The sequence below is a fragment of the Schistocerca cancellata genome, chromosome 8 (genome assembly GCF_023864275.1).
Source record: "Schistocerca cancellata isolate TAMUIC-IGC-003103 chromosome 8, iqSchCanc2.1, whole genome shotgun sequence".
Lineage (NCBI taxonomy): Eukaryota > Metazoa > Arthropoda > Insecta > Orthoptera > Acrididae > Schistocerca > Schistocerca cancellata.
The window spans coordinates 45,938,141-45,953,011 of NC_064633.1; the positions used below are offsets into that span (position 1 = coordinate 45,938,141).

Here is a 14,871-nt window from a genome sequence, read left to right on the forward strand (position 1 = left end):
TAATGGACTGGCCTGCATAGAGTCCTGACCTGAATCCTATAGGACACGTTTGGGACGTTTGGAACGCCGACTTCGTGCCAGGCATCGATCTCTCTCCTCAGTGCAGCACTGCGTGGAGAATGGGCTGCCATTCCCCAAGAAAACTTCCAGCACCTGACTGAACGTATGTTTGCGAGAGAGGAAGCTCTCATCAAGGCTAAGGGTGGACCAACGCCATATTGAATTGTAGTATTACCGAAGGAGGTCGTCAAAAACTTGTAAGTCATTTTCAGCGAGGTGCCCGGATACTTTTGATCTCATTGTGTATACGTAGATGTACAAATGTGACATGCTTACACATTATCAACCGGTGGAACCGCCGGAATGTTGAATACAATTGTGCAAGCACTGTGTTGCGTCGGATGTCAGTTTGTGGCCTGAAGTTCCATGCCTGTTGTAGTTGGTCGGTCAATAGAGGGGTGGTAAACGCTGGCTGTGGATAAACACTGGAGTTGTCGTCCAATGACGTCATATACCTGCTCGATTCGTGACCTACCTGATGCTCGAGCACGAGCTGGCCATGGTATCATGTCGACACGATGCGGAGCAAGTTGAGGAACAACAGTAGTATGGGGACGAGCGCTATTCTGTTGAATAACATCCCGTGGAATGCTGTTCATGAATGGCAGCGCAACAGGTCGAGTCATCAGAGAGACGTACAAGTTTACAGTCACGGTGCGTGGGATGACCACATGTGTGCTCCTTGTTGTTGTTGTGGTCTTCAGTCCTGAGACTGGTTTGATGCAGCTCTCCATGCTACTCTATCCTGTGCAAGCTTCTTCATCTCCCAGTACCTACTGCAACCTACATCCTTCTGAATCTGCTTAGTGTATTCATCTCTTGGTCTCCCCCTACGATTTTTACCCTCCACGCTGCCCTCCAATACTAAATTGGTGATCCCTTGATGCCTCAGAACATGTCCTACCAACCGATCCCTTCTTCTGGCCAAGTTGTGCCACAAACTTGTCTTCTCCCCAATCCTATTCAATACTTCCTCATTAGTTATGTGATCTACCCATCTAATCTTCAGCATTCTTCTGTAGCACCACATTTCGAAAGCTTCTATTCTCTTCTTGTCCAAACTATTTACCGTCCATGTTTCACTTCCATACATGGCTACACTCCATACAAATACTTTCAGAAATGACTTCCTGACACTTAAATCTATACTCCTTATATCACAAAAAACGCATTGCAGACCATAACTCCAGGTGTAGGTCCGGTGAGTCTAGTACCGAGACAGGTTGGTTGTAGGCTCTAAACTGGCCTCCTCCTAACCAACACATCTTGTAACCCTCTCAACAGAAAACACAACAGACTCCCACCTTGCCCTACAATATGCCCTCGCTTGACCATACTGAATTTGCAAATGGTGATAGTTGGGGGTCAGTGGAATACGTGCTGCAGAGCATCTGGCTCGGAGCTGTTCTTGAAGTAACCGGTTTGCAACAATTCCTTGTCTCACCATGGTGACACCTGCTGGTCAAACTGCAGCTGTAGATGCAGCACGATGTGCCAGAGTCGTAGGCCGGACACTACAGTCTTCACTCACAGTCTCCGTCTGGAGCAAGGTCTAGCGGGCGAGTGAGCGAGCGTGCATTCTCGCGACAACCTCTGACAGCAATCATGTTCAGTGGCTGCCAATTCCATCTTTAATATCGCAGAAAGGACATGCAGCTTCTTGTAGCCCTATTACACAGCCTCGTTATAAGTCAGTGAAGTGCTGAGAATGGCGCCTTTGTCGCCTTTCGTGACTAACATCAACTCACCAGTCCAATCACAAAGGTAACTAATGCTCACGACCATTACAGCGTTAAGGCAAACCTGATTTGCATACCTGTGCTGCTAACACCACTCTAGCGCGAATGGACTGAAATCTGAATACACATCATCTTTCAGACCCACAAATACGCCTACCAACGTTCATTTATGTGCTGCGATGTTTTTTCTCCGTCTCTCTCTCTCTCTCTCTCTCTCTCTCTCTCTCTCTCTCTCTGTGTGTGTGTGTGTTTGTTTGTGTGTGTGTGTGTGTGTGTGTGTGTGTGTAATATGGCTGTCTGGGTACGTCGTGTACATGATGTGTGGACATTCTGCACGATGCTGTGTTTTTCACTATGGTGGTGTAATTGCTTGTAAGTAGTTTCTCGTGGTGACACACGCTCCAATCATTTATTGGTAGTCTACATTTCTGTGTAGCAATTAACAAAGGGCACAGCAAGATAACTACTAACAGTTATGCTACGTAAACGTAATGGATGACATATGGCGATGGCAAACCGCGCGTAAAGGAGGCAAAAGGAAAATAATGTAGACTGCATAATACATCCTTACTTTATGCGACTGCACTGAAATTGTAATCATTTACATGTTCAAACGTTTCATTTCAGTCTAATGTCTGTTGCATGTCACCTTCATGATAATGCAATTCTGGAAGCCAGTAGAATAGTTACGAATGACCTCATAAACCGGAAGGCGGCTTGCGAAATGAAAACGAGACAGGTAGGAATAAAAGTAAGTAAACTGTTCGTTATTTTAAAAGTAATCACTATAACTGTTACCATATTTATACGACTGGGAGACAAGACGGTCAGTGCCTTCATGGAAAAGTGATTGCGATTTCCTACACAATCATGATTGTACTCACGGGCGTACCTCTTCGCTCGAAGCAAAAATAAAATCTCTTACTTCAATGCTCCAAAAATATGTAAATAAAATGGGGAACAATCAGGACTGTGCAGAGGAAGCGTAAGAGATTTCCTTTGAAACTTGTACAGTGTAGTCGAAACAACCTTGGCAATGTGCGTGTGTGGTCATTCCCCAGCAAAGAATGATGCTGTCACCACACTGGCAGGTAGGTGAGCACGCCTGATTTACATCACGAGTAACCTACCGTCACAGAGAATCGGATTGCTCGCTGTGTCAGCATCGGTACGCTGGGAGACCTCGTAGTCGCTGTCATTGTGGCATTCTAGGATGGAATGGGTAGGACGTGCAAAACCAGCGTGTTATGTCAACGCCTGACTCACTGGACATTCCACCGCGGAGTTGGTACAGGGACTGGACGTATGACGTGGCTCTGTGCCAACAGTATACCGTAGGATACATCGTGAAGTGGGAAACACCTGCCTCCAGCGTCAACTACATCTACATCTACATCTACATTTATACTCCGCAAGCCACCCAACGGTGTGTGGCGGAGGGCATTTTACGTGCCACTGTCATTACCTCCCTTTCCTGTTGCAGTCGCGTATGCTTCGCGGGAAGAACGACTGTCTGAAAGCCTCTGTGCGCGCTCTAATCTCTCTAATTTTACATTCGTGATCTCCTCGGGAGGTATAAGTAGGGGAAGCAATATATTCGATACCTCATCCAGAAACGCACCCTCTCGAAACCTGGCGAGCAAGCTACACCGCGATGCAGAGCGCCTCTCTTGCAGAGTCCGCCACTTGAGTTTGTTAAACATCTCCGTAACGCTATCACGGTTACCAAATAACCCTGTGACGAAACGCGCCGCTCTTCTTTGGATCTTCTCTATCTCCTCCGTCAACCCGATCTGGTACGGATCCCACACTGATGAGCAATACTCAAGTATAGGTCGAACGAGTGTTTTAAGCCACCTCCTTTGTTGATGGACTACATTTTCTAAGGACTCTCCCAATGAATCTCAACCTGATACCCGCCTTACCAACAATTAATTTTATATGATCATTCCACTTCAAATCGTTCCGCACGGATACTCCCAGATATTTTACAGAAGTAACTGCTACCAGTGTTTGTTCCGCTATCATATAATCATACAATAAAGGATCCTTCTTTCTATGTATTCGCAATACATTACATTTGTCTATGTTAAGGGTCAGTTGCCACTCCCTGCACCAAGTGCCTATCCGCTGCAGATCTTCCTGCATTTCGCTACAATTTTCTAACGCTGCAACTTCTCTGTATACTACAGCATCATCCGCGAAAAGCCGCATGGAACTTCCGGCACTATCTACTAGGTCATTTATATATATTGTGAAAAGCAATGGTCCCATAACACTCCCCTGTGGCACACCAGAGGTTACTTTAACGTCTGTAGACGTCTCTCCGTTGATAACAACATGCTGTGTTCTGTTTGCTTATAACTCTTCAATCCAGCCACACAGCTGGTCTGATGTTCCGTAGGCTCTTACTTTGTTTATCAGGCGACAGTGCGGAACTGTATCGAACGCCTTCCGGAAGTCAAGAAAAATAGCATCTACCTGGCAGCCTGTATCTAATATTTTCTGGGTCTCATGAACAAATAAAGCGAGTTGGGTCTCACACGATCGCTGTTTCCGGAATCCATGTTGATTCCTACATAGTAGATTCTGAGATTCCAAAAACGACATGATATTCGAGCAAAAAACATGTTCTAAAATTCTACAACAGATCGACGTCAGAGATATAGGTCTATACTCTGTGAGCAAGGAGATGGGAGATCACTCGTCAGTTGGGTAATGGCGAGCAACAAGCAGTGAGTGGACAAATCATCGTCTTGCTATGGGGTACAGAAGTAATCACTGCCTCACACATGTATTCCAAAATTAGTGTGACCTAGGGATACGTGATATTTATGTAGCTATCCAATTAACACACTTACTAAGGCGCACGATGAAGCAAATAACACATTTCCTGCTGGATCTTATTCAGTTTGTAATAGGGAATATTCATTGACAGAAGGCTGCATTTTCACCATTAACTTTTTCAGGAAGAGAAAAGCAAAATCTTTCAGTTGATCGCGTTTTTGGATAACAGTGAGAATACAATATTTTTAACGGTGCTTAGCGTCTTCCTGTACAAAAGCTAAATCATCAGAGCTCAGTTCGAAACAGGACTCATCACTGTTCTACTTATACCAGTCAGATTGCAAGCCGAAGACGTGAATGAAGACGCCCCAGACAGTGGTTTGGTACAGACTTGCTCGTCGCCCGCCATACGGCCCAACAATCAGGAGTGATGATGTGTAGAAGACATCCTGTGCTTACATTTCACCAAGGCAGTGCCCGACCGCACACGGAGAGTTTTTACTGCTGGACTTTGTGCTTGTCTAACCTTACCGTAGACCAGACCTCTCCCCAAATGAGAACTCCTGGAGCGTTGTGGCGGGGCCATCCAGCCATCTCGACCTTTTAATTACAGGCTATCATCCAAATTTTCACCATCTGGGTTACGGCCATGGCCCACAGTTAAAAGACCGACACCGGTCAGAAGTTAACATCGGCTGCCATCAACACTGCTTTTAAATACACTCCTGGAAATTGAAATAAGAACACCGTGAATTCATTGTCCCAGGAAGGGGAAACTTTATTCACACATTCCTGGGGTCAGATACATCACATGATCACACTGACAGAACCACAGGCACATAGACACAGGCAACAGAGCATGCACAATGTCGGCACTAGTACAGTGTATATCCACCTTTCGCAGCAATGCAGGCCGCTATTCTCCCATGGAGACGATCGTAGAGATGCTGGATGTAGTCCTGTGGAACGGCTTGCCATGCCATTTCCACCTGGCGCCTCAGTTGGACCAGCGTTCGTGCTGGACGTGCAGACCGCGTGAGACGACGCTTCATCCAGTCCCAAACATGCTCAATGGGGGACAGATCCGGAGATCTTGCTGGCCAGGGTAGTTGACTTGCACCTTCTAGAGCACGTTGGGTGGCACGGGATACATGCGGACGTGCATTGTCCTGTTGGAACAGCAAGTTCCCTTGCCGGTCTAGGAATGGTAGAACGATGGGTTCGATGACGGTTTGGATGTACCGTGCACTATTCAGTGTCCCCTCGACGATCACCAGTGGTGTACGGCCAGTGTAGGAGATCGATCCCCACACCATGATGCCGGGTGTTGGCCCTGTGTGCCTCGGTCGTATGCAGTCCTGATTGTGGCGCTCACCTGCACGGCGCCAAACACGCATACGACCATCATTGGCACCAAGGCAGGAGCGACTCTCATCGCTGAAGACGACACGTCTCCATTCGTCCCTCCATTCACGCCTGTCGCGACACCGCTGGAGGCGGGCTGCACGATGTTGGGGCGTGAGCGGAAGACGGCCTAACGGTGTGCGGGACCGTAGCCCAGCTTCATGGAGACGGTTGCGAATGGTCCTCGCCGATACCCCAGGAGCAACAGTGTCCCTAATTTGCTGGGAAGTGGCGGTGCGGTCCCCTACGGCACTGCGTAGGATCCTACGGTCTTGGCGTGCATCCGTGCGTCGCTGCGGTCCGGTCCCAGGTCGACGGACACGTGCACCTTCCGCCGACCACTGGCGACAACATCGATGTACTGTGGAGACCTCACGCCCCACGTGTTGAGCAATTCGGCGGTACGTCCACGCGGCCTCCCGCATGCCCACTATACTCCCTCGCTCAAAGTCCGTCAACTGCACATACGGTTCACGTCCACGCTGTCGCGGCATGCTACCAGTGTTAAAGACTGCGATGGAGCTCCGTATGCCACGGCAAACTGACTGACACTGACGGCGGCGGTGCACAAATGCTGCGCAGCTAGCGCCATTCGACGGCCAACACCGCGGTTCCTGGTGTGTCCGCTGTGCCGTGCGTGTGATCATTGCTTGTACAGCCCTCTCGCAGTGTCCGGAGCAAGTATGGTGGGTCTGACACACGGGTGTCAATGTGTTCTTTTTTCCATTTCCAGGAGTGTAATTTTATCACAATACAATCGCTGTTCTTCGACAATGTTATACAACACATTAATTGTCCACAGGTTTCACAACTGAATCACGCTCGCAGTATTGTTTAAACAAACATTTTAAGGATTATGCCGTTCAATTGTACTGTACTTGCTCACATTGCACACAACCACGCAACTGTGTCCCATCAATAAAAATGAGAACTTGTCACATTGCAACGACAGACTTTCATGCAGCAAGTTGTTGCTAGCACATAGATACAGTGCTCCACTTTTATACCAAATGGTGTATTAAATCAACCATAAAACCACCAGCTAGAAGCTGTCAACTGCAAAACCACCTACGCATTATGTCACGTCATATGCATAACGGCTTTTCTCTGTTACGTCTCGATTGCTGGTAAAGGACACACACCGCTCAACCAGGTTGTTGTGCCCACACAGCTGCACCCTGTGAATACTGTAGAGACCCACAGACGACAGTACCTCAGCACTCTGCTTCACGAAATCCTCGCTGAGTATTCTGATAAAGCTCTCGTTCTGGCTGCCAACACCTTTGGCACCCCACAGATCGACACGCTGGTGCCGGCCGCTGTGGCCGAGCGGTTCTAGGCGCTACAGTCTGGAACCGCGTGACCGCTACGGTCGCAGGTTCGAATCCTGCTTCGGGCATGGATGTGTGTGATGTCCTTAGGTTAGTTAGGTTTAAGTAGTTCTAAGTTCTAGGGGACTGATGACCTCAGTAGTTAAGTCCCATAGTGCTCAGAGCCATTTGAACCATTTGACACGTTGGCCAGCACACCAAACCAGCCCCTGGCGACGTGTCACAGGCTAGTTCATCGTATCCACTGTGGCGACAGCACTCGCCTCTGGAAGATGGGGCTGGTTCCTTTTGCTGCAGCTGTCTGACCTCGCTGTCGACCGTCCTTGCCACCAGCTTGACCATACTAGTGTGTACAGCAGACAGGTGTCCACGACGTCCACCTTGCCATGTCTTCGCGATGACTCTCTACAACCAGAAAAATCATCCATGCTGTTAGACGCAGCATTGCCTCCTCATCCTCCCCGCTTCTGACACTCACGCCTGCTTCCCCGCCAGTAAACAAGGGGGACACGTACACGGTCCACGATAAAACAACATGAATATACTAAGACAATCTTAATCTCACTTGGCTACAGTGTACCATGCCGCCATATAACTTTACACAGTCAGTGACGTTTAATACACATCAGGTCCGCAATTTAGGCACGATGGAAACAGAATCCAACAGTTCACTGATGGGTTAATGCATGCCAAGTTGACACAAAAAGTACCTTAAAAGATCTTAACTCCTGGTGCTGACAATCAGGGAAGAACTCCCGACCAGATACCTGGGAAACCTTGCACACTAGCACCAAATACTGCACCAATATGTGTGAAAGGACCCCTCTTGAAACTGAAACCAAGTAAGGTCGTACAAGTCGTCATACATGGAAGGCATATTAACTCCCTCCAATTAGGAGCCACTTTACTAGTCCACCACACAAAGGACAAACCTGATCATTCCGACGGCAACACAATAGAAAACACTTAATCCATAGCCCAAGCCAGCATACTACGTAACTGACCCAGGAATATGACTCATCTTCCAGAAAAGAGGGATTGTAACACAACTGTGCCTGAAGGACGAAAAACCGAAAGAGACTACAAATAATTTCCAAACACTCTTCCACCATCAACTGCACTCGCTCGAACAGGACCTGCTGAAATTGAGTGGGTAGCTCTGACACTATGCTAACGGTGGCCGACCCACGGACAGCTTCTACCCACAGCCCTTACTTCCTGTGCATCCAGCGCCGCCTCCTAGCACATGCATGCATCTCTGAAGGCATTGAAAAGAGAAGATACAGACGGTGCATACATACAGACATAGTAAGCATACATGATCTATTGATGCTTCACTGGCCTAAAATGACTATAAGATATTTGTCTCTCTGTGCAGGGCTCAAGAAATGTGCGAGTGCAAGGATTGCGCATTCCGCGACATATGTAATTTAGGACTGCTCATGGAGGCGAGTTCGGATAGCCAAAGACGTTAAGGCTATTGGCCACGATAAGTGGGAAATTCGGGTTCAAGCCAGTTTCGCAAAAAGCAAATCAGTTTCGTAATATTCGCTAAAAGTATTATAACTCCTTAAGCAGTATAATCAAAACATTGTTCTTGACATGAATATGGCGATGAAGAACTTGTTCTTTCACTTACTTAAGTATTGCTCTTCAGGTCTGTAGGAAACGAACACAAGTGCGTGATCATATCAGAAAAAAAGAATGTGTCCAGTACCTAAGTTTGGATTTCGGAGCTCATGCAGCACCTTGTTCATTCGAATGGCCGCCACAGGGCTTTCGTGAAACAGAGCCAAGTGGGTCAGTCGCACGTCGCATGTTGGGATACCCTATTGTCCCCCGGGGCGTATTGAGAGTCCATATGGACTGAGGGTCTTCTAAGGGGCAATACGCTATCGCCATGTCCTCCAGTAAACTGTTGGCAGTTAATATTGCAACGCTGTGAAGATTCTGAGTAACTTGGTATTAAACGTTCTGTATGCTGAGGGATGCAAAACATTAGCATATCAGAATAACTCCACAAAAGAAGGTTGGACGATGTCATCTTCATTGTGTATTTAAGGAAATATTATGCAGCGTGTTTGTCATGCAGAAATTGCACTTAAATATTGACTGTAAGTGAGATGACGACACAGGGTGACCATAATGCCTTTCCCTGATTATACAGGTTTATTTCGAAGGAATATGCTACATACAGCTGTGCTGTTTGTTGCAAACGGTAGCTTAAGTCATTAAGTTATATGGATAGATTTCTGCATGTGCTCATGGGCAGAGTTTCAACCAGACGGTGTATCGCCCCACCTTTTGTGGTGCTACGTCAAGGATAAAGTGATCTGTTCGCCACTTTCTGATGCGCAAACTCATGCTGCACAATTACGACGTGTTTTAGAGGCAGTGACAGAAGAAAAGTGGGCAAAGATGTGGAGAAAAATTGGGCATCACCAGTACGTTCTACAAACAATAAGCGGTCTTCATGCCTGTGCGTATACACAAAAGAAACTTTAATATACTCTTTGCAAGTAACTGCAGCACAGTATAAATACATTATTTCTAACACACGGACCCACCCACCGACCCACCCAAACACACACACATTCTAATGAAATGTGTTAGATAAAGCTACTATCATGTATAATACTGTGCTATTCTTGCGTCTGTGACCTGTCTTTGAATGAAGATCTGTCATTATTTACACATGAGATTACCTTAGGAAGAAGAATGAACACTTAGTTCCTCTCATAATTTCCAAATTACGAGGATGTGATGAAAAGAAATGCCTTCCATTTTGTACCTGAAAACTCTTAAATCTCTTTAAGTAAAAGAAAAAGTTTTAACATTTTACATCTTTATTCTACATTTCCACATATTTATTTCTCAACGTATCCTGGCAACAAAAACATTTCTCCCAACGACAGACCTGCTTGCTGATATGGCGACTGCTGAATGTTTTACTTTGTTGATGGAGCCACGGCCTCATCTCTGTTTGCACCACTTTATCACTATCAAAGTGTAGTTCTCGAAAATTTTCTTCACGTTTTGAAAACGGATGAAAATCGAATGAGGCCAGGTTGGAGTTACAGATGACAGTGAACCCAAGGCCTAGGGTCGTTACAGATGTCGTAGGGCCCGTGTGTGGTCTGGCACTGACATGCCGAATGAGACGGCGCTCCATGAGTGGATGAACTATTCGAAACTCGATTACAGCACGCTGTCTCTCTCGCAGAGATGTATTTAAGACACACACCACCATCTTACACACTGCTGTTGGCAGTCCTCTAGCAGCAGGTGGCTGCAAATATAAAGACATGAAGAATAAAGATGTGGAATGTTACTAACGATTTTTCTGTATAAAATCTTTTATAAAATCTTCACAATTAAAATTGGGAGGCATTACGTTTCAGTGCCCCATCGTGTAAGGAGGAAAAAACCGCCAGAAGTGGCAGCTTTGTGTGCTTCACTTAATGTCGTAGACATCTAACAACTGTGTGTACGTGAAAGAAGTAACATTTCGTTGTTACATATTACTCTTGGTATTGCAATATTAGTGCCATCAGTGGATTCGAGCTATGAGCAGAGATAGCGCCGGGATGTAACAGTACATATATTACAATCCCAAGACGAATTCGTACACATACCCACACATACTCATTCAGACATTACCACAGCTGTCGTCGTCTGCTTCGATTGTCTACATCCACATACCCACTCTGACAAGCACCCAGCTATAGTGTAAGTTGTTGGTATTGTTACAGGGTGTGTAGTGCCGTTATCGAGCTGTGTATTTGAGTATCGATTCTACCACATTCGCAATCTAGCGAACCAGGATCTGCGTTATAATGCTCCAACCTATAATTTCACTACTATGCCCTGTTGCACAACGAGTGACTGAACATTCTGCATATAGCAGGTACACAACATCAGCAGGAATTGCTAAAACGTCAGAGTCGCCAACAGACCCCAGTCAGGAATAAATGAAGTCAGCTAAAGTCTAATCTGTACTGCTATAACCATTCCCCATTTACAACACAATACTGAACTTCTTTCATGAAGCACACAAATCATTTTCCCTAAAGCAGCTCTGCCACTAATTGATCCATGAGGGGGAGACACAGCTCCAATCCAGCAAGGCAAGGCATACACAACGTCTCACCGACGTTGTGCATTAGCGCATTCAGACCTATCGATTGAGGGTGTTGCGTCATGAGGGTCCAGAAACTACTGTTGTTTTCCTATCTCTGTCGTCTCTAGACAGGTTAGTTTGCGTCAGCCAGTCAGAATCCGACACTTTGCTCCACCTACATTAGTGTTCAATATAGCTTTTATATTAACTGCACCACTAATCGGTCTAGGAGCCCGTCAGCCAGACTCACGAGGCTGAGTGCACTCTGTACCAGTCCTTCCACGAAGGGAGGTACCTGGAAACGAACTCGTCGCTGTCAGAATATCATCGAAATGACCTGTTTGGGCACCTTCGGGATATGTCGATACAACATGAGCAATTGTCTGTCGCTGTTGAGTATACCAATCCGATTGCCGATACTCGAAGAGTGTCTGCTGACGTTCTCGAGATAGTGGCACAGACTTTATGGAGAATCTAAACACAATGAATCACAGCCAGCAAATCCAACTGCGTATGTTCTATTTAGCATAAGGAATAATTACTGCATTCAGTACATGTAGGTAAAGTGGATCGATATTCCATCAAGTAATTGACGAGTTATATTACTCATGCAAAGCCGCTATTAATACGAGGTGTGGCTAGAAAAAAAGCGGACTAGTACTGGTGAAACAATAAAACGAATGCAATAAGGCTGAAAGTCGCGTGGCCTGTCACGTGACTCTCGCTCCGCCTACTGCTCGAGTTTCATCTGCCTCCTGCACTCAGTCTGCCCGTGGCGTCTGTTTTAAGTAGTTGACGTTTTGTCTGAGCGTCGGAAAATGTTGAGTGTACAGAAAGAACAGCGTGTTAACATCAAATTTTGTTTCAAACTAGGAAAATGTGCAAGTGAAACGTTTTTAATGTTACAACAAGTGTACGGCGATGATTGTTTATCGCGAACACAAGTGTTTGAGTGGTTAAAACGAATTAAAGATGGCCGCGAAGACACCAGTGATGACACTCGCTCTGGAAGACCATTGTCAGCAAAAACTGATGCAAACATGGAAAAAATCGGTAAACTTGTTTGACAAGATCGCCGTTTAACAATCAGAGCAGAGCAGTGATCTTGTCGAACAAGTTTACCGATTTTTTCAATGTTTGCATCAGTTTTTGCTGACAATGGTCTGCCAGTGCGAGTGTCATCACTGGTGTCTTCGCGGCCATTTTTAAATCGTTTAAACCACTCAAACACTTATGTTCGCGATAAACAATCATCGCCGTACACTTGTTGTAACATTACAAACGTTTCACTTGCAGATTTTCCTAGTTTTAACAAAATTTGATGTTAACACGCTGTTCTTTCTGTACACTCAACATTTTCCGACGCACAGACAAAACGTCAACTACTTAAAACAGACGCCACGGGCAGACTGAGTGCAGGAGGCAGATGAAACTCGAGCAGAATACCAGTATGTAGGAGGCTGGGACAAAACTTTCGCTTCGTCAAATAGCATTTTGTATTTGTTTGTGAGGTTGTCCTCAGCAACTGTAGATTTCTCGGTACTCGAGCTTCAATATACCGTTGGTGTTCTGCAGGACGATGTAGATCCATACAAGTCGACTGACCATTTTAACTGCTCCCACACTCAAAAAGGCTTTTGAAATCCAAGGAATCCTGAGGCTGAGACTGTTCTTAACAGGGTGTAGTTCCTCGTCATTGTAGTGGACTGACAAGACAGCCAGTCCACAGTGACGGGTAACCGAAAGGCACGCGTTTACACACGCCGGCTGGCGTTAGCTCTGAAACAGGATACGTAATGAATTCTATAAAGAAAAGTACGTAGCTGCTGGAATACTTAACTTTAATCCATCATTTGAAATACAGCATTCTTGATGATACAAGTGAGACTCTCTCTAGAAATGGTTAATGGCGCCTTGCTAGGTCGTAGCCATGGACTTAGCTGAAGGCTATTCTAACTATCTCTCGGCAAATGAGAGAAAGGCTTCGTCAGTGTAGTCGCTAGCAAAGTCGTCCGTACAACTGGGGCTGAGTGCTCGTACGTCTCTCTAGACCTGCCGTGTGGTGGCGCTCGGTCTGCAATTACTGACAGTGGCGACACGCGGGTCCGACATGTACTAATGGACCGCGGCCGATTTAAAGCTACCACCTAGCAAGTGTGGTGTCTGGCGGTGACACCACAGTCATCGTCTTAGCAGGTCGAAAAATAGCTCCTACATCGTGTCTTCTCAGGACTGCCTATTTTGCTGGATGTAGCTGTGGAGAGCAAAAGGAATGCAATCGTTGACTCATCACGTGAATGTTCAACATTTGCACGTTTCCTTTTCTTGGACATCTCTGGCTTCATATCACAGCCACACGTTCAGAACAAGTACTTCAGGTGATAAATTTCGGAATCCGAGTGGTGCTCGTCAGATCCTGTTTTTGCTGTGTGTATTGGCGTTTTTAGAGAAGCTGTCTTCTGGACTGGATGGCGAAAACACTGGTCGCTAAGATGGCTCTCGGTGCGTGGAGTGGCCGAGACGTCCATCCGACTTCCGTTGTACCAGGTCTTGTAAAGAATGGCAGCCTTCCTTCCATGCGACAGCGAAATGAAAGCTCCATGAGTACTGTACCTATGTTCACTGAAATGATCAAGAGCTTCTACTCCATGTAGCCGAAACACAGATGTGTTGTCAACATAACGATAAAATGGTCGAAGGGGAGTCAAATTTAATATACGTTCGTGAAAATATCCCATGAAGAAGATGGAAATGTGATGCTACAAAAGAACGCTGAATATTAGATGGGTAGATCACATAACTAATGAGGAGGTATTGAATAGAATTGGGGAGAAGAGAAGGTTGTGGCACAACTTGACTAGAAGAAGGGACCGGTTGGTAGGAGATGTTCTGAGGCATCAAGGGCTCACAAATTTAGCATTGGAGGGCAGCGTGGAGGGTAAAAAACGTAGAGGGAGACCAAGAGATGAATATACTAAGCAGATTCAGAAGGATGTAGGTTGCAGTAAGTACTGGGAGATGAAGAAGCTTGCACAGGGGAGAGTAGCATGGAGAGCTGCATCAAACCAGTCTCAGGACTGAAGACCACAACAACAACCACAAATAAGATGATCACTGATGGAGACAACGGAGGACCCATTTACTGTCTTACTAGAAGCAGGAAGTCGTCATAACTTCTCGGAACAAAGTTTTCGTTTCAGGTGGAAAATACTCTGCCGACAGTTTCGGTGTGTCCTCCACAGGAACGTTTGTAAATAGTGAAGTTACGTCGAGGCCGACTAAAATATCGTTTGGGCCAACTTTAATCTGTTTAATTTTCTTTGTGAACATCTGCGAGTTTTTGATGTGACATTCGCAGAGGCCAACTATGAGAGTCATCAACTCAGTTAAGTTTTTTCCAGCCTCTAGGTAAGAGTACCAATAGCGCTAG

At 46.1% G+C, this 14,871-nt stretch overlaps 1 protein-coding gene across 1 annotated transcript in view; it reads left to right on the forward strand.

Moving 5' to 3' along the window:
• The window catches only part of LOC126095330 (zinc finger and BTB domain-containing protein 45-like), a 559,429-nt gene that overhangs the window by 479,154 nt on the left and 65,404 nt on the right, over positions 1-14,871 (forward strand). The gene's annotated exons all lie outside the window — the stretch shown is intronic.